This window comes from Lissotriton vulgaris, chromosome 1_1 (genome assembly GCF_964263255.1).
Source record: "Lissotriton vulgaris chromosome 1_1, aLisVul1.2, whole genome shotgun sequence".
NCBI classification, from domain to species: Eukaryota; Metazoa; Chordata; class Amphibia; order Caudata; family Salamandridae; genus Lissotriton; species Lissotriton vulgaris.
The window spans coordinates 1,520,155,048-1,520,175,006 of NC_141685.1; positions in this window are offsets into that span (position 1 = coordinate 1,520,155,048).

Below are 19,959 nucleotides of genomic sequence, written 5' to 3' on the forward strand. Positions count from 1 at the left end.
GGAGCACTGCTGGGATAGCATAATTTTTATTGGAAGTGATTTGAAGAAAATCCATGGTGGGAAAGAGGAGTTAGGGCCTAGCTGCAGAGCGCCTATGGACCGATGTTGACTGGCTGGCTGAAAACATTCTAGGTATGAGTTATTGCATTTTTGATTTTTGCCTGTTTAGGGGTGTTCTGCTTTTTTGCGGGTGGCTGCAGGGGTCTGGGGGCATAGCTGGGAAGGTCTAATATCGGAATCAAGTGTTTTGGACCAAATCCATAATGACTTTTTTTGCGTTTTTGCTCACTTGCCTGTCTTTGGGGTGCTGTTTGGGGGGCTTCCAGGTTTTTGTAGGTGGGTTTTGGGGTCTGGGAGCACTGCTGGCACAGTCTAATGTTGATTGCATTTGTTTTTCAGGAAATCCATGGTGGAAAAGGGGAGTTAGGGCCTAGCTGCACAGCGTATTTGGACTGAATTGAAGGTAGTAGGCCCATTTTTGCTTTTTGCCTGTTTGGGGGTGTTCTGCTTTTTTGGGGGTGGCTGCAGGGGTCTGGGGCAGAGTTCGGAAGGTCTAATATCGGAATCAAGTGTTTTGGAGCAAATCCATGGTGAAAAAGTTTTTACGTTTTTGCTCACTTGCCTGTCTTTGGGGTGCTGTTTTGGGGGCTTCCAGGTTTTTGTGGGTGGGTTTTGGGGTCTGGGAGCACTGCTGGCACAGTCTAATGTTGAATGCATTTGTTTTTCAGGAAATCCATGGTGGAAAAGGGGAGTTAGGGCCTAGCTGCACAGTGTATTTGGACTGAATTGAAGGTAGTAGGCCCATTTTTGCTTTTTGCCTGTTTGGGGGTGTTCTGCTTTTTTGCGGGTGGCTGCAGGGGTCTGGGGGCATAGCTCGGAAGGTCTAATATCGGAATCAAGTGTTTTGGACCAAATCCATGGTGAAAATTGTTTTGCGTGTTTCCTCACTTGCCTGTCTTTGGGGTGCTGTTTGGGGGGCTTCCAGGTTTTTGTGGGTGGGTATTGGGGTCCAGGAGCACTGCTGGCACAGTCTAATGTTGATTGCATTTGTTTTTCAGGAAATCCATCTTGGAAAAGGGGAGTTAGGGCCTAGCTGCACAGAGTATTTGGACTGAATTGAAGGTAGTTGGCCCATTTTCGCTTTTTGGCTGTTTGGGGGGGGGGGGTTAAACTTGTTTCTGCCTGGGTTGACAGGTCTGGGGGCATTGCTGTGAAGGTCTAATACCGGATTAAAGTGGTTTGCAGAAAATCAGAGGTGAAAATGTTTTACACTTTTCAGAGTTTTTGCTCACTTTTGTGTTTTTGGGGGCCTGCTTGGGGGGGGGTTCCTGGTGTTTGTTGGTGGGTTTTTGGGTCTTGGAGCAACGCTGGGTATGGATACTTTTGATTGCAAGAGGTTTGAAGAAAATCCATGGTGGCAAAGGGGAGTTAGGGCTTAGCTGCAGAGTGCACACGGAGTGATCTGGGAAATATGCAGAAATATGTCAAAGTGCCCATTTTTCCATTTTTGCTTTTTGGCTGTTTGGGGGGGGGGTTAAACTTGTTTTCGCCTGGGTTGACGGGTCTGGGGGCATTTCTGTCAAAGTCTAATACCGGATAAAAGTGGTTTGGAGAAAATCGGAGGTGAAAAAGTTTTTCCATTTTCATGAATTTCGCTCACTTGCACTACACAGCGTACGTACCTTATATTTTTTTCTCAGTGGTGTTTTAATATCACTTCCTGTTTTTGCATCAACATTTACAGGGCGGCTTTCACCCTGTGCAATGGAAAAAAGGATGAAGTCAGGTTTCACATTAGCGACACGCAATTCAGCATCCGCCAGGCAGGCAGTGGACAGGGTGTTTTCTGGTCACCAACATTGATCGACGGAGCGTAAGATGGAACGGAGGAGTGCCGCAAATAACTTGGAATGGCTTGATGCATGCAAATTCCCAGATTCAACAGGACAATTACAACAACATACAGTAACAGTATCCATTCATTTCTACTTATCTTTTAAGTAATGTTATTGCTACGAACTTCTATGAGTGTGAATCTGCATTTCTTTTCTCTCTGCTTCTAAATTGGCTATGTCTTTGCTATGTTTAACAGTAATTTAATGTTCTAAGTGTTTATTCTCTCCGAGGGCAGAGAGGCAAGTGAAATTGCGTAATGACTTCAGCCCTGTACTCTCAACTTGTTTCTTCGTAGTTCAAATCCAAAAATGTGTTTCTCTTCATTTGTTGTTTGACTGTCCATGCTGTGTTTTTTTTCCTCTCTACCAAACTTTCCCAAAAACCCCATCCCCATCCAATTTTCAAACCCTAACCCTCTTCCCCCGGGCTGTGTGGTATTTCCTTGTGGTGTGACTGACAACAACAATAAATTCCAAACACTTGCTGGGGCGGATAAAGTCAAAGCAGCCAAAATCATTGCAATCAGAAGTTCATGTGCTCCATCGTGGATTGATAAGAGCATCCTCCTCCTACACGACGTGAACAATCAAATGCTTAATGCTTACGTTACGTTGATGACGTGTCCTTTGCCTTAATTTCTTACAGCAGTCCAACTCCACGCAACTACTTCTTATATTTACTTTAATTTAACACTGCTTAGGTTACAATTTAGGGCACTGTTCTCTGCCGTACCATCTAATGTACTGTTTCTAATGCTACGCTCAGCCCACTCAATGTTTCATTTCCTTTTTTTCATATGGTGATACTGCCAGTGTGTACCACTACTGCTACCAGCACAACAATGATATTGCATCCGTCGAGGATTCAAGTTAACAACCAACCTTATTCACCAACCGTGATCCACAAATCACAGGTAAGATAAGCATATTGGAGAGGTAGTAGAATAATGGGCTAGAACTAAGTTGGGAGGAGAGCAGAGACTGACAGTACTACTAGTAAAGTACAGTAGTAGGGCTACTGAATTGACTAACTCAGTTACTTGCATTTTGGTACATTTCAGGACAAGATGTTTCATTCATGCTGGTAAGTTTGAAAAACCAAACGTCCAGCAACCCTGCCAACCTCCACACAAAATAATATGAGCGCGTATACTGTGTTTTGGAATGAAAAATATAATTATTAAGAAATATAAATTATGGATGTTGTTGTCACAAAAATTAAATAAATTACCCCAACTCACCCCCCCTCCTTAACCAAACCAATGTCCAAAAATCAAAAAGTCCCCTTTCCCAAAAACCTAATCCCCCCCCCAACAGTCTTTAAAAAGGGGCAAGGGATATTCACTTCCTCCGGTGGCGTAGTGTGGACAGCTGGTGCTGCACGTCCCGCAGCTCTTTGCGGAGGTCCCGGAGCTGGCGCTGATTTTTTCGCCCAACCGCTCCAGGTAGTCCACTCGCTTCGGAGGCGGCGCTGATGTACCATCCAGGCTCTGGGGGGGCAGTTGTTGTTTTTGCTGCTGTGCGGCGGCCGCGGGAGGCTGTCGGGCCACGGCTCCGTTTGGCTGGAGGCTTGTGGCTGGTGGACCCGGGGGCACTGGAGGAGGATGTACTCGTTGTCGTAGTGTCCTCATGCTCCCGAGCCCACAAACGGCGATACACGGCACAAATAGCCTCCAGCTTACGGGCCCTGTCCCGGACAGCCATCTCCTTACGAGTGAGCTTTTTTGGAGTAGCATCTATGAAGAAAGAAAGAAAAATACTGTAGCCAATAGTCTTTAACATAAAGTCAAAATAATTCAACGGAAAGTTGACACTTAGTAACACCAGCATCAGTAACACCAGCAAGTAGCAAACACAGTATAACATTTTGAAGATAACGGACCAGGTTTTTTTTGATTGTCGATCCACAACTGCCACCTCCCGTGTGTGACGTTATTTATAATTTCTAACCACTAGTTTGAGTGTGCCCCAGATAGGAGGAAGAACCTAAACCTCCAATTAGGACCAAGATCCAAACATAATTGATACAACAGGTATCTGTTCTCACGTCGCCTTCTACAGAGTAAATGCTGTAGGTAATCAAACAACACAACCAATAGACAAACAATGTGGAAGTAGTCTTGATGGAAGTTTTCCTTCAATTCAGATTTTATTCACCACACCCAGCCAACACGTGTTTCGTCAGGGCTAGTAGCCCACGACTTCATCAGGGCTCCCGCGGGCAGCGGTACCAAAGCTATTGCCACAAAGGCTATGTGCTCTCAGCCGGTTCTAATTCCGACCCGGCTACCTGGTACTGTGGAGGTTCTCGCTGATAAAGAAGAAAACATTCAGGCTTCCAAAGTACGTCTATGATTCTTCCTAATGTCTCAAATGTACCAAAATTTATTTTTGTCAATAACCAACTAACACCTGTTTCATTATATTTTGGAAACCTCCGTCTTCTAATCTTGAATTGCATTCAACAAAAGCATTCTTTACAGTCATAAATATTAAGACTCGCTCGTCCTTCGTTTCACGCTTCTTTAACTTTTTGTTCTTCACATCCCTAAACTACATCTGATATGACTTGGCTTCACAATAAAAATTTGCCAGGTGAGTTGAAGTGAAATAGAGGGGGCCATTGGTTACCCGAGAAGTACCGCAGCTAATGCTATTACTAGTCAAGGTTGACTGTCTTCTCCGTGATAGTAGCCCAGAAAGTAGGTTTAAATTAGTAACTGTTCTTAACAGTACAGTCTACTTATACTAGTATACTGTGTACTACTGTACAGTACATCATACACTCCTTTGCGAGCCTACTCAAAAACATTTCAATGAGTAAGGAGTATAATAACTTATCACCGTCCGCCGCCTCTGAGTCTCCCCCCCCAGCTCCTCCTGTTGGCGCCGCCGCATCCAGAGTGGACCCCTCCTCACTGCTGGCCCCGGCACTGGTGGTCATCTGTGCTGCATCAGATGTTGTGACGTCTAGGATGTAATATTTTCAGATGCCATACACAACCCCTATTTTATCTCGTAATGGAAGAAAATGTTACATAACCCATTTTTTATTACTGGGATTGAAAAAAAATAACGGTTTTGGGGAGGAAGTGTTAACCTCTTATATGCTTATTCCATTAAATGCTACACTTCTTCTTATGACAACTGATGAATGCTTGCTTAACGTGCACCATTTTTCTCATTACAGAAAGAAGATTCCATTGCCCTTCTGCCAGACGATTCACCAACTACTAGTAAGTCATCACCAGCAATACTTTAAGTACTTTAAGGAAGGTGGGGGCTCCTGCACAGTTATTCTAATATTTTCATGTGTCTGTTATTTATTTATTATTTATTATTTATATAAAGATTTGTAAAGCGCCTGGTGACCCGGAGGCATCCCCGCGCTGTGAGAGCTTGAAATTGGCCAAGAGGGGAGGAAAAAACTTATTTAGGGAAAAGCAGGGTTTTGAGCTGCTTGCGAAAACGCAAGTAGCAGGGTTCCAACCACAAACTGCGGGAAGTGAATTCCAGCGTGTGGCTGCCTTTACAGAGAAGCGACGGCCTCCAGTACGCAACATCCTAAACTTAGGGACATTTGCCAGTCGCTCATTGTCCGAGCGCAGAGATCTTGAGGCTTTGTACGGGGTAACCATATCTCCTAGGATCGAAGGGCCTTGTCCATTGAGGAGCTTGTGAGCGATGCACATTGCCTTAAACTCGATCCTCTCTCGTATTGGCAACCAGTGGAGAGCCTTAAGCGCAGGTCTGGCAGAGGTTCTGGAAGGAAGACCCATCAGCATCCGGGCAGCCGCATTTTGGGTTCGTTGTAGCTTGCCCAGAGTAGCTTCAGGGGCTCCTAAATAGACAGCATTGCTGTAGTCCAATCGTGCAAGGATCAGTCCTTGAACCAGGAGTTTCCTGGATTGAAGGGGAAGCAGAGGAAGGATCTTGCGGACTGACCGCATAAGTCTAAAGCAGGTTCCAGCTGTTTTAGTTGCCTGGGTTTTCATTGATAAGTCCGGTTCGAGCCAGACCCCAAGACTCTTGATTTCTTTCTTGGGGGCGGGTACCTCACCCATAATATCGGGCCAAACAGATGATGGAATTGCTGACCACTTCTTGCCCATCAGCATAACTTCTGTTTTGGACCCATTAAGTTTGAGTGAGGACTCGCACATCCAGAGATGGATTTTCTGGAGGCAGTGCAGGAGATTATCTGGGCATTGATCAAGATGTGAGAGAGAGACGACCAATTGCGTGTCGTCCGCATAACTCACAATCTTGATGCCGAAGGGGGCCACTACATCCTCCAGAGGGGCCATATATGCGTTAAAAAGAGTGGGACTAAGTGAGGAACCCTGGGGAACCCCACTTGTCAAAGGAAGAGAGTCAGAACGGGAGTTGCCATCCCAAACCTGGAACGAACGGGCCGACAGGAATGACTCTATCCAGGCCAACGCAGTGCCCCCGAGTCCTGCCCTGGCCAGCCGGTGGAGCAAGACACGGTGATTCACCGTGTCAAAGGCTGCACTAAGGTCCAGGAGGATCACTGCCACTGACCCCCCCGAATCCAAAATGCACCTTGCCTCCTCGATGACGACGAGGAGGGCAGTGTCCGTACCTTGGCAAGGGCGAAACCCCGTTTGGGAACGTTGCAGCAGATTGTTAGATTCCAGAAACTGGGACAGCTGGACGTTAACCAGTTTTTCAGCAATTTTGCTGATGCCCGGGAGGAGCGAGATCGGCATGTAGTTTGCCAGATCAGCGGGGTCCAATTGGGGTATTTTGAGAAGGGCTTTAACTACCGCCCCCTTCGAACTAGGAGGGACGGAGCCTTGGGACAGTGAGGCATTGATCAACTCCCGAACTGGAGGAACAATTGCAGAGGCGACTGCTTTCAAAAACCTCATGAGAGCAGGGTCACGGGGAGAGACACTTTTCATCTTGGCCAGAGTTTTTTCAACTTCGTCCGATGAGACCGCCCTAAAAGCATTAAGCTGCAGGCGAGGGTCGCCTACTGGACAAGTGTCAGGCGTCACGTTGTCCCAGCAGGGTAGCAGGTTGGGCTGTGGAAGTGAAGTTAAAATGTGGGAGACTTTAGAGTCAAAGTATTTTGCAAGTTCATTACTCCTGTCCGGTAGGGCCCTGGTCAATGAAGGGGGTTGTGGTATCTTTAGGAGTTCTTTCACGATGAGATAGGATTCTCTCGCGGAGTTTGTGGCATTTTTTATCCTATCGTCATAGTAAGAGGCCTTAGAAAGTTTCAAAGCAGATTTGTATGCTTTCACAGTCCTCCAGTAGGAGTCTTTACTAGAGTGGAGCCAGTCCTTCCTCCACAGTCGCTCCGCTTTTTTACATTCCTTGCGGAGGGCTCTGAATTCCAGGCTAAACCAGGGGGCCGAGCCTGTCTTTCCGCTCTTGTCTTCACGGGTTTTTATAGGTATGATAGAGTCGAGTGAGTCGGAAATCCACTTCCTAAAATTGCTATCAGCTACGACAAGGTCCCCCAAGGGGGCGGGGGTCGTCGATTCCAGAGCTCTGGCCCAGTCCTCAGTTGAGAGTCTGGACCATGCCCTGTCCTGGGTGTACGTGACAGGCTTGTGGGGCTTCCTGAATTCTCCTGGCCAGAAAAGAGGAACCAAAAAATGTTCTGTCCAAGGGAGGGGGCAAGAAGGTTTGGCCTGGAGGGTGCGGACATTTGTAAAAACTGGGTCTAGCAGGTGGCCCTTGATATGGGTGGCTCCGGTATTGGCCAGTTGGAGGCCGTAAGCAGCCAAGTCTAGTATCAAATCAGCAGCCCCTGTGTCTAGGGCATCATCAAAGTGAATATTGAGGTCCCCTAGCACAGTAAAGTTAGGTGTAGAGTGGGCAAGTGCTGAGATAGATTCTAGTAGGGCGCTAGCAAAGGGACCAGAATGGCCGGGGGGGGGCGATACACCAGAAGACCTGCCAGAGAGGTTGTCGGAGCCAGATGGATGGTAAAATGGCAGCTCTCTGAGTCTGTGATATGAGCATCGCTAATTCTGCAAGAGAAATGATCTCTGTGCAAAATGGCCAGTCCGCCCCCTCTACCAGAGGGACGTACTTGGGACTGGATAAGAAAACCCGGGGCCAGAGCCAAGACCACATCCGAGTCCGAGTGTGTTGTGAGCCAAGTTTCCGTAAGAAACAGGATGTCTAGCTCATGGTCCACGAGCAGGTGGTTAAAAAGCAGGGCGTGCATGGGGAGCGACCTACAGTTCAATTCTGCTAATTTCAGGCCAGAGTGTGAAATTGGTGCCTGAGTCAGTTGTAATTTGACCGCGTTGCAGAGTACACAATTTATAAAATGTCCATCTGATTCATGTACATAATTACACTGTGCATTCTTTGTAGGTCTAAGACTTAGTAAGGCACGACGCGAACATCTCACCCTATCGGTGTCCACGCCCGGCATAGGTTCTGGCCCTAAGCCCGTTCGTTAACTAATATTAAGTTTGAGTCATAGTAATTTAATTCATGGTAATGTTGTTTAAACTTTAACGTCGTCTTCATCATCCTTCATCATTGCTCGCTCCGAATACTACGCTATTAAAAATAAAGAAATAATGTTTTTATTTCTTAATTGAAAATACAACTTTAAAACTAACAAAAACTGTGTGGTTTTTGTTCACGAGTGAATGAGCGGAAGGGTTTGAACTACTGCACTTGGCAGTCATGTTTCAGTGACTCAGATAGGCCGGGACTTGGCGGTAGTCTTCTTCTGTTCTTCTGGGTCGTAAAATCATTGGTCAGACACACTAGATAGTCGGTCAGGGGATTGGGGGTTCAACTTCTTTTCGGACTGAGCTATGTCGAAAGTCGAACTGCACCTATCATCAACAATGTCCTATTTCTCTTGTCCATACTTCTTTGTGTGCAGAATAGTCCCTGAAGCACTAGCGGTATGAGATGTGCTCCTCTCAAATCAAAAAGGCAACAGCTACCTTTTACTTGGTGTAAACAATGACATTTTGTTGTTGGAAATTGTCAAAGCACTTACATTAAGAAGACTGCAATAGACAGCAAGGGCAACCCAGAGGACTGCACTCAGTGCCTAGAGCTATTGCTGGATCAGAGTTTTGTTTCTCACCGTTTGCCGACTGGGCAAGCTTAGCTACCTACACAAACCGACTCATAATCGTAAATAGTAGTAGCACAGAGAGTGATGGTAGAGGCAGGATAAGAATGTAGAAAGTAGTCTACATTAGAAGAAGATCAAAGACTATTTTGTAAAACATAGAATTATAAGAAAAAGTTTGTAATGAATAGGAGCTGTAAAAGTTAGGGAAGTATAAGTATTAATATAACAATAGAACAACTTACTGGGGCCAGCAGAAGAGCCTGCAAGGGACTGATCCTGTCCACCTTCTTCCACCGGAACTCAGTCGCCGTCGCTGCCTTGCCCCTGGGAGCTTCTGGTGAACATGAAATAAAGAAACACAACATGGATGATTGTTTTTTGGGAAATATTTGATTTCCTTGAACACAATCTAAAATTATGTCGGGGAAACAAATTAACAACAATTGCATCTGATCTGGTCATCTAGGAGGATAGTAGTACAGTATTGCAGGATTCGCAGACCGTCTAATAGGAAAGTTATGTAATTCACTAACTACACCAACAACAAAAAGGTTCTAGAACGACTGCCATCACTCAGTAGCACGGGACGTCGCGTGACAGACACAGTCCGTCATCATGATTGCAGACCACTAACAAATATCCTATAACAAGTAATAAATAATATACTCAACGTATCAATCCACCACTATCTCTTCAAAGTGGCAGCAGCAGGAGTACAAAGAAGGACTAGACTTGAGTCTACTGTCTCTACGATTAGGCAGTAATGCTCTCAAATGAGTAAAAAGTTGCAAATAAGTAAGCATAGTAGCAACGCCAATAACCATGAGAGCACATGCAATGACAGAAGCTATTTAAAGATTAATTTACCTGCAATGTAATCGAAGCAGCGGCATTCATACTCTTCAGGAAAGAAATAGATTATCAATATAACAGAGCAAAAGAAAAAAAGGAGTTATTAAATAGCTACTTACCAACGCCAGGGATCTCCAATCCTAGCAGGTCGAGCATGTCATGCTCCCGGTCAGGATGCCACTCCACCAGTGCGTCGCTTGCTGGTAGGTGCGCCGGACCCCAGACTCCTTCCGCATGCGCCGGCACACCTTCTCCCACAGCTGGCGACGATCCCGGAGGCTGTAACTGTAAGCAATCCGCCCACCTGCTGCCACGGTCTTAGGGAGGTGGACTTGGACAAAAAACAGCAAGGCGGCCACCTCCACTGCAGAGAAGATCTCCCTGGCCTGAACTAGCTCCCCCCTCAAACGCCCGCAAGGGAGCCGGGTACAGGGTGCTGGGCCCTTCCCCTTGCCCTTTCCGGCTCCCTTTGCCATGGTCCTGGGCACAAGAAAAAGGAAAGAAGAATAGGTGTGAAAAAAAATAAGAGAGAGAGCGAAAGAAATAAAGTAGATAATAAAGTAACGAAAAGTTAAAAAAAACACAAAATATAGATGTAGGAAATTGTAGAGATAGATAATAAGCAAATAAAACCAAAAAAAGTTCAGAAAAACACAGAAATACAAAGATGTTAGATGGATAGAAAGGTAGCATGCCCAAAAACCATAGCAATGAATGAAAAACAAGATGGGCGTGTCCATAGAGGAATGCGTGGGTAAGTTTGCGCGATATTTTCCCCGCGGGCATGCAAAAACACAGGCGAACTCGTAATAGCGCGCCACACACAACGCGAGATTGCCAATAGCGCCCAGAACCGGAAATACGCAGTGCGCACAAGATGGCCGTGCCCATGTATGACCGCATGGGTAACTTCGCGGTCGATGCACTGCAAGCCGCTCGCGAAGACGCAAAAAACCCCGCGAACACGCCCCAAAAAAATCCACTATTTTGCACTAATTCGCGGATTGCGAGTTCGATTTAGCGCGAATTTGCGCCCCGCAAATCTCACGAAATTGCAGAAAAATGAATTTTGCAAAACTGAAAGCACTTAGCAGGTGCAAAAGTTCAGCTAATTTGTAACCATTCCCTGTAGTGCTTCCTGAGGGGCCCCTCCAAAGTTCAGTTGCCTACTTGCAACTATTCTCTGACCCTGCTCTGACCCTCAAAGCAGGGTCAGAGAATAGTTAACAGTATGGCACAATGCTCCTGTAAAAAAACATTAAACTGCAACAGGAAGCACTTACAGCTAAGGAAGCAGGTGCCAGACTTGAAGCTCAAATTCAGTGACACGTTAACCAGCCCCAAATGAATTCATCTCAGTTGAGGCTGGGAATGTGTGCTTTGCTTTCCCCCCCCATAATGAACAAGAGGGTGGTAGTGGTAAACCAGAGGGTGATGTGATAAACCAGAGGGGGACAGTGAGGATTCAGACGGTGGCAGTGGCAAACCAGAGGGTGGCAGTGATGAACCAGAGGGTGGCACGGATGAACCAGAGGATGGCAGTGATGAACCAGAGGGTGGCAGTGATGAACCAGAGGGTGACAGGGATGAACCAGAGGATGGCAGTGATCAACCAGAGGGTGGCAGCCTTGAACCAGATGGTGGTAGTGATCAACCAGAGGGTGGCAGTGATGAACCAGAGGGTGGCACTGGTGAAGCAAAGGGTGGCAGTGATGATCCAGAGGGTGGCAGTGGCAAACCAGAGGGTGGCAGTGATGAACCAGAGTGTGGCAGGGATGAACCAGAGGATGGCAGTGATCAACCAGAGGGTGGCAGTGATGAACCAGAGGGTGCTGTGATAAACCAGAGGGGGACAGTGATGATCCAGAGGGTGGCAGTGGCAAACCAAAGGGTGGCAGTGATAAACCAGAGGGTGGCAGTGATGATCCAGAGGTTGGCAGTGGCGAACCAGAGGGTGCTGTGTGTGAGAAGTTGGCCTGGTATATGATGATCACTATTCTAGTGAGCACCTTGCACCAGTCCAAACGGCCCTTATGGTGATTGGTTGTAAGTCAACCTTATAGACCAGCTACCCTAGTGGTAGCATGGACAAAAGCAGTCTTAGGCTAACCTCAAGAGGGCATGTGAAGCCAGCTGTTTTATCATATGCAATCCTTTAAATACCAAATGAAAGGACACCACACAAGTTATATATTATAAAATATATGTATTTATTTCTAGAATAATCCCCTTGACTCTTTATGAGCACAGGAGCACAAGCGTTAAACAAAGAACACAGTATAACATACAATAAGATGCACAATTATGGATAGGCCGGGTGGCCACATAAACCATATATTAAGAAAGTGGTATAAGTACCACGCCATGCACAATGAACAGGCCTAGGGCCTAGGGAATCGCTGGGCCTACATTGGACTAATGAAGGTTAGGACATAGGAGGCCCACAGGATGCGGGTGCAGTGTCTATAGGCAACCATGTTTACCATACAAGTCAATGGTGCGTAAAAATCTGAAAGTTATAGGTTTAGGAGTCTTCCGACTGGACTAGAACTTAGCCACTAAAAACTAGGACACTAGAGGTGTAAACCACTGTAGGAGCACCAGTGTAATCTCGTTACCTCACCCACAGGAAGCGGGTGCATAGGTGCCAAAGTGTGTCGGGTTTCTTCGCGGAGTTCTGGAGGTAAAGATGCTGCAGGCGGCCAGGAGAGAAGAGTCCGGTTGGATCAAAGGGTGGATCGAAGATGTAGAGTACCTGAAAGCAGAGGGGACAGAGTCTAGGTCACTAGCCAGTGACCAGGATGGAACCAGGACAGAACCAGGCAGTGTCGGGTTGCGATCAGGTGCTGTTGAGTAGTTTTTCTCCACTGCCACGTGGACCAGGAATGATTGAAGATGACCAGCTAGTGGACACCAGCTGTGCCACAAAGGCTCTTGCTGTCGGCGGTGTGGGTTCTTGAATTGGAGTCACCAAACCCTGGCAGATGCAACTCAAGCATGACTCAAAGATGTCTTCTGGATCGGACCGGGAAGGTCGGATCAATGGCTCCTTTTCAGGGGAGCTGGGGCCAGTCTGGAGTAACCAGACCAGCAGTGTAGTTTTAATGGATCGTCGTCACAGAGGCCACTAGCCAACGGGCAAGCAACTGGACAACGCATCAAGCAGGAAAAGTGCTAAAGGTCCCCACGCAGCACTCGGTGAGTGTGGAGGAGTGATCTTTGGAGCACACGCTGCTCGGGCTGGGGCTCCTCAAACCCCAAAGCACAGCATTGAGGGGGCCTCGGGAGCTGCACAGGAAGCACTTTATTGACTTTTCAAGATGGCCAGTCCGACGTCTCTCGTCGCCTCCACGGGTCTCAGCTTTGCCAGGACTGTGGATTGGGCTGTTGGATGTCTGGGAGTCTGGGTCTTGTCGATCTCTGTCGTTCGAGCTCCGGCAGGAGCAACAGCAAAAAAGTTTCGATGCGCTGATGGTGCCTGCTTGCACAGGGTGGCCACTCCTTGATCACAAAGGAGATTCTTCAGTCTTCCACGTCGAGTGGGATGTCGAAGGGTCCAGAGTTTTGTTTCAAAGTTTCAGTCAGGATGATCTGGTTTGCATTGGCACAGCTCCTATCTTTATTCTAAATCTAGGGGCTGGATCTCCTGCTAAGTCCCTCCTATGGGTCGGACCCAGGAAGGGGGTGGTTACACCCCTTTCCCTTTGTCCAGTTTCGCGCCAGAGCTGGGGCAGAAGAACTCCAGCACCAGATTGAACTGGACTTTGCATGGGACACCTTGCGTGCCCCAGGCAGTGTCTAGTTTCATTCAGCCCTCCCTGCCCCAATCCACTATCTCCTGTCTGGGGAGGTGTAACACCTCCCTGCGACAGGAAACCTATTGTCTAGGCCTCCCCTGCCGGATTTTCGGTCAGCAGCAGGAGGCCAGACTTGTGTCTGTGGCAGCAGCATCCATTTTGTGATGCTGAGGCTCTGGTTAGATTTAACCGTGTTTAAGAAAACTAACATGTCTTCTCCCTCTAGAAGGATGGAATGCTACCCCCGTCGCCAGAACTGGTGAGGGGGTAGTATTCCAATGCGTATGACACCTTACAAGACATGTTTCGAGAAAGCCAAACCAAAGTTAGCAAGTAACCGCGAGGATTATAATGCACTTAAGAGTATATGGTATGGCAATATCCAAGAACAGATAAAGGACATGGTTCCGAAAGCTGCAGACAGACTCAGCTCATGCTAGAGCACCATCTCACATAAAACCAAGCACTCTGCCTCCAGGATTGTTAAGGCCTGCCATAGGAGTGACTTATAGGTGCATATGTGTCCAGATATCGCTTTAGATATAGGTATACTATATCTAAGCAAGGGGTGATCAGCCAGTTGTGTCAGTTTGGATAGCCATCCAGGGGTGGCAACAGATATGTTGCAGCCCCTGGTAGGCCTTGGATGCACCTATGCCCTGGGTACCTATAGTACTCTGTACAGGGGATGATAAGGTGATCCAATCCCAATTGGTAATGTACCTAAAGTACATGGATATGAATTTTACAGAGAGAGCAGATGGCCTGGGGCCCTGATTAGCAGGATCCCAGGCCAACTAAGTCGAAAACAAGCTAAACACTAGGCAAAAAAATCTAGGGTAACCATAGTCAGGTATCCACCTTCCTACACTGTGATGAACCAGAGGATGGCAGTGATCAACCAGAGGGTGGCAGGGATGAACCAGAGGATGGCAGTGATCAACCAGAGGGTGGCAGTGATGAACCAGAGGGTGCTGTGATAAACGATAGGGGGACAGTGATGATCCAGTGGGTGGCAGTGGCAAACCAGATGGTGGCAGTGATGAACCAGGGGGTGGCAGGGATGAACCAGAGGATGGCAGTGATCAACCAGAGGGTGGCAGTGATGAACCAGAGGGTGCTGTGATAAACCATAGGGGGACAGTGATGATCCAGAGGGTGGCATTGGCAAACCAGAGGGTGGCAGTTATGAACCAGAGGGTGGCAGGGATGAACCAGAGGATGCAGTGATCAACCAGAGGGTGGCAGTGATGAACCAGAGGGTGGCAGTGATGAACCAGTGGGTGGCAGTGATGAACCAGAGGGTGGCAGGGATGAACAAGAGCGTGGCAGTGATGATCCAGAGGGTGGCAGTGGCAAACCAGAGGGTGGCAGTGATGAACCAGAGGGTTGCAGTGATGATCCAGAGGGTGGCAGTGGCGAACCAGAGGGTGGCAGTAATGAACCAGAGGGTGGCAGTGATGAATCAGAGGGTGGCAGTGGTGAACCACAAGGTGATGAACCATAGGATAGCAGTGATGAACCAGAGGGTGGCAGTGGTGAACCAGAGGGTGGCAGTGATGATCCAGAGGGTGGCAGTGATGAACCAAAGGATGGCAGTGGTGAACCAGAGGGTGGCAGTGATGATCCAGAGGGTGGCAGTGGCAAACCAGAGGGTGGCAGTGATGAACCAGAGGGTGGCAGTGATGATCCAGAGGGTGGCAGTGGTGAACCAGAGGGTGGCAGTAATGAACCAGGGGGTGTCAGTGATGAACCAGAGAGTGGCAGTGGTGAACAACACGGTGAATAACCAGAGGATAGCAGTGATGAACCAGTGGGTGGCAGTGGTGAACCAGAGGGTGGCAGTGATGATCCAGTGGGTGGCAGTGGCAAGCCAGAGGGTGGCATTGGTGAACCAGAAGGTGGCAGTGATGAACCGGAGGGTGGCCGTGATGAACCACAGGGTCGCAAACAGGCTGGAAATGTAGAAACAACATGGTCGCAACCGTTGCGACCACACAAGTAAGTTCGCGTTCCTGAACTTGTACAAAACCCTCGCGAACTGGCAAAACCAGCAAATTCACGAATTCGCACGAATTCATGAATTTTGCGAATTACGAGTTCACTTTCGCACGAATTTGCGGATCACGAATTTGCAAATTCGCCCATACTTACTCCTAAGAAGTGCCCTGTGATCATGGGCACCTGGAGTAAAAGCGAGTCTCAGCAATGCTGTATGCGTGTGCTTTTTGCAGCCCAAGCTCTTCATGAGGATTGTCCTGTGATCATGTGCACCGGGGTCCAAGTGAGTCTCAGCGACTCTGTGTGCGTGTGCTTTGTGCAGCCTGACACCTTTGTGAGGATTGCCTTGTTATTGTGCACACCGGATTCCAAGTGAGTCTCAGCGACACTGTGTGCGTGTGCTTTGTGCAGCCTGAGACCTTCATGAGGATTGCCTTGTTATTGTGCACCTGAGTTCAAGTGAGTCTCAGTAACACTGTGTGTGTGTGCTTCCTCCAGCCTAAGACCTTCAGGAGGAGTCGCCTGTGATCATGCACCTGAAGCTAAAGGGAGTCTCAGCAACGCTGTGTGCGTGCACCCTGTGGCAGCCTGAGATCTTCTTAGCGTCAGCGGCCCGGACCAGCAACCCTGGAGGAGCTGAGCCGCCGGCTCGAGCCCACCGCTGTCATAGCGGGACCTCGAGCCCCACTGCCCAAAATTCACAAAGTTTGCATCGGAGGCCCAAGTCACAGGAAGAGACGAGGAGAGAGAGGTTGTACCCCGAGGTAACATGTGGACGCCTGGGGATGCTCTCGGCCTCTCCCATTCCTGCAGTGTGAGCCTCTGCTTCGGCTTATATCGCTGCCCGTACTTGCCAAAGGTGTGGCAGTACCGGGGCCCGAGTGCGGAGCTGCACATTTTCTTCAAATCATAACCGTGTGGAGGGGAACTGTTGACAGAGGCTGATGGAGAGTGGAGGAGAGACCGCCTGAGGCACTGTGATCGGTGCTGGAGTGTATTACGCAATGCATTATTTCTGCATAACAAACTACCTGATTATTGTATTACACGTTGGATTATTTCTGCATAATGAACAAACTGATTGTCGTATTACGCATTGCAGCCTTTGGAAGCAGTGGCAAAAAGCAGGGGGCTCACAGCAGTGTCTTATGCCGACAACACAGTTGGTAGTGGCACTCTCAGATGACTCGGAGTAGGGCGCTTGTAAGTTCCAGAGAGATCTAGAGATCATATCTGAGTGGATGACTGCCAACTGTCTTCAGTTAAATGCCAACAAGTCCAAGGCCCTGCTGGTCTGGAGAAACACTGAGCTGTGGAGCGAGCACTGGTGGCCTGCTAAGCTGAACTGTGCACCCGTCCCCAAACAGGTGGTAAAAAATCTGGGTGTGTAGGTAGATTCTGCCCTTAACTTTCAGACACAAACAAAGAAAGTAGCAGGAAACTGTTTTGGCATTTTACAGGGGCTCAAACCAGTGCTGGGGTTCTTTGACCCGGCCATGAGGCAGGTTATTTTCCAGGCAACCATTCTTTCTGGACTGTACTACGCCAACTCACTCTACCTGGGAGTCAATAAGGCTGAAATTACAAGACTAAAAAGGGTCCAGAACGCTGCGGCTAGAGCCTTGTTATGACTGCCCAGGACATGCCCCACTTCCAGTGTTATCCATCGGCTGCATTTGTTGCCTGTGGCAAAATGCATAGAGTTTAAGACTCTTTGCATGCCTTTTAAAATCATAAATCTTTCCTCTACAGACATCTTGGCCAAACTGCCTACACCTTACACCCCCTCCCGCCAACTCCGGTCTATATGCCAGCATTTAGCAAATGTTCCACGGCCGAGGAGGGCTCGTGCTGGTGGACGATCCTTTGGTGTACTGGCATCCAGACTTTGGAATACACCCCCCACCGACATTTGTAGTATGGAAAACAACCTGGTCTTTCGCAAGGCTATCAAAACGCACTTCTTTCCCTCACTATAAACTGTTGTATGTTGTCTATTGTTCTGCTGTTTTCTGTTCAGCACTGGGACACCCTGGGGCAGCTGTGCACTATATAAGACCGCATCGTATAGCATAGTATAGCATAACATTGTTTCTGCATAACGAACTACCTGATTAGCGTATTACACATTGCATTGCTTCTGCATAACAAACTACCTGATTAGTGTATTACGCATTGCATTATTCCTGCATACCGAACTACCTGATTAGTGTATTACGCATTGCATTATTTTTGCATTGCAATGTGCCTGATTCTAGCATTACGATTTGCATCATTGTTACATTGCAAAGTGCCTGATTCTAGCATTACGAGTTGCATTATTTTTACATTGCAAAGTGTCTTATACTAGCATTATGAACTGCATAGCATAGGACTGCATTGGAACGTTTAGAAGTGGTCATTATTATCGCCAGAACTTACAAGGGCTGGCTGGCCTAACAACCGGCCAGGAGGAATATTAAAAATACGCATATGTTGGATTTATATTGTGTGCTTTTATCGTATATCTTTTGATATAAATTTATACTAGTTTTTTATGAAACTTGTGTGGAGTCCATTAGTGGAGTCATCATTTGGTTGCTGTGAGTGTGGTTGCAAATATTTTAAATAAACAAACAGAATCCACTCCTTGAGTTTTAGGTGTATCCTCCACAGTGGGGAACACCCTTCTTGTTTTTAGGTCCCCTCACACACCAACAGGCCCCTTGGTGTCATGTTTCATCATCGCGGTCATCGTACCCCTCTACGGGGTATGGCGTGCTGCGACCTACGGATACGCGGTAGCACTTGATAGACTATGTGTGGTGTGGATGAGGGTTTTTTTTATATATGTGAGTGTTTTAGTGGGGTTTAGAAATTAGAGAAGGTTAAAAAAGGACCTGGCTCGTGGGGTGACTACAGAATATTTAATAAACCCCCGGGCTGGCGCTATTAAAATAAAGTGTGGGAGGTTGCTACGCTGACAATGTGCGTTACCTCCTCTCTGTGTGCGTCGACATGTTTCAGTGCGAAAAACACCTTCTTCAGGACGGGGTACACAAATCCCCACCTTACTCACGTTTCTCTAACTCATACCAGAATTTCTAATAAAAAGTGAGAATAGCTATAGTGCAGGTAAAACAATGTACCTAGCAAAAAAACGTTGTCTGTTAATCAACCTGTAAAGGAAAGAAGACAAAAAATGTTTTTTCTGGCAGTCTACTTCTCCACATCCATAGGTAAAATGACCAGTGGTTACAGGTGACAAACTATAGCTGCAAAACTGTGCCTATAGTGGGATAAAAGTTTACAAAAGAACACACTAGACTCACTGACACATAACATAAAACACACACTTTTTATAAAGAAAACTTAGTTCTGGTGGTTGAACTTGTTTTCTGAGCGTAACGTCATTAATGGCAAACAGATGAGAGCAAGGTTGTATTACGCCCCTGTAAAGAAAAGAGGAAATGTTTCATGCTTTTACATATTCACAACACACTGTTTTGGAGTTGATGAAAATGCTTCATGAGCCAAGTCAAAAGACTGATTTTGTTACACAAGCTCACAGAGATGAAGTGAGATTCCCTTTCTAATTGAAAATAACCTAGATAGTCCATCAAATTCGAGAAGCTACCTGTCTATTCTTTACCTCACTGGACAGTCCAATGCCCCTCTGCAAGGCTCCACACCAACCACTGACCATCTCCACTAGAGAGTCCACTCGTTACATAAGAATATCACTCATGAGGACTCTAGTCTGTTCAGTAGAAGTCGTAAAATAACGTTTATTTCGGCCATAGTCTATTAAACAACAGAAACGCATATTTCAATAAAACCAGTTTAAAAATGGGTAAAACCATACCGTTTAAAATAGTTACAATCAATACATAATTTGTTTAATCAAATGCCACGGTATATTGGTTTTTAAAGTCTTGCAATGCCTAGAATACCTTTTGGGTTCAGACCCAAGAACAAACTTTGTTATAAAACTTTCTTTTGAAACATGTGATTGAATTTAATATTATTAACATTATAGAAATTGCAATTCCGTATTTTAAAGTGCTTGTAATATAGCTTAAATGTAATTATTAAACAAGTGTATTTTTCAGTTATGCCCTTAAAATACATTGAAATTGCTTTTTGAAATGTTTTGACACTAGAATTAAGAAATACAGGTATAAAATATTGTCTTTTGTTCAATTGTTTGATCATTAGAATGAGGTACCCAGCAAAGAACGTCGTACTTAAGGGGTCTATTCCATGGTCCTTCAAATTGTAAAAAAGACAAATATAAAATCTGAAACCTCAAAAGAAATATTTTTGTTTAGGAATTTCCTGTGGAGTC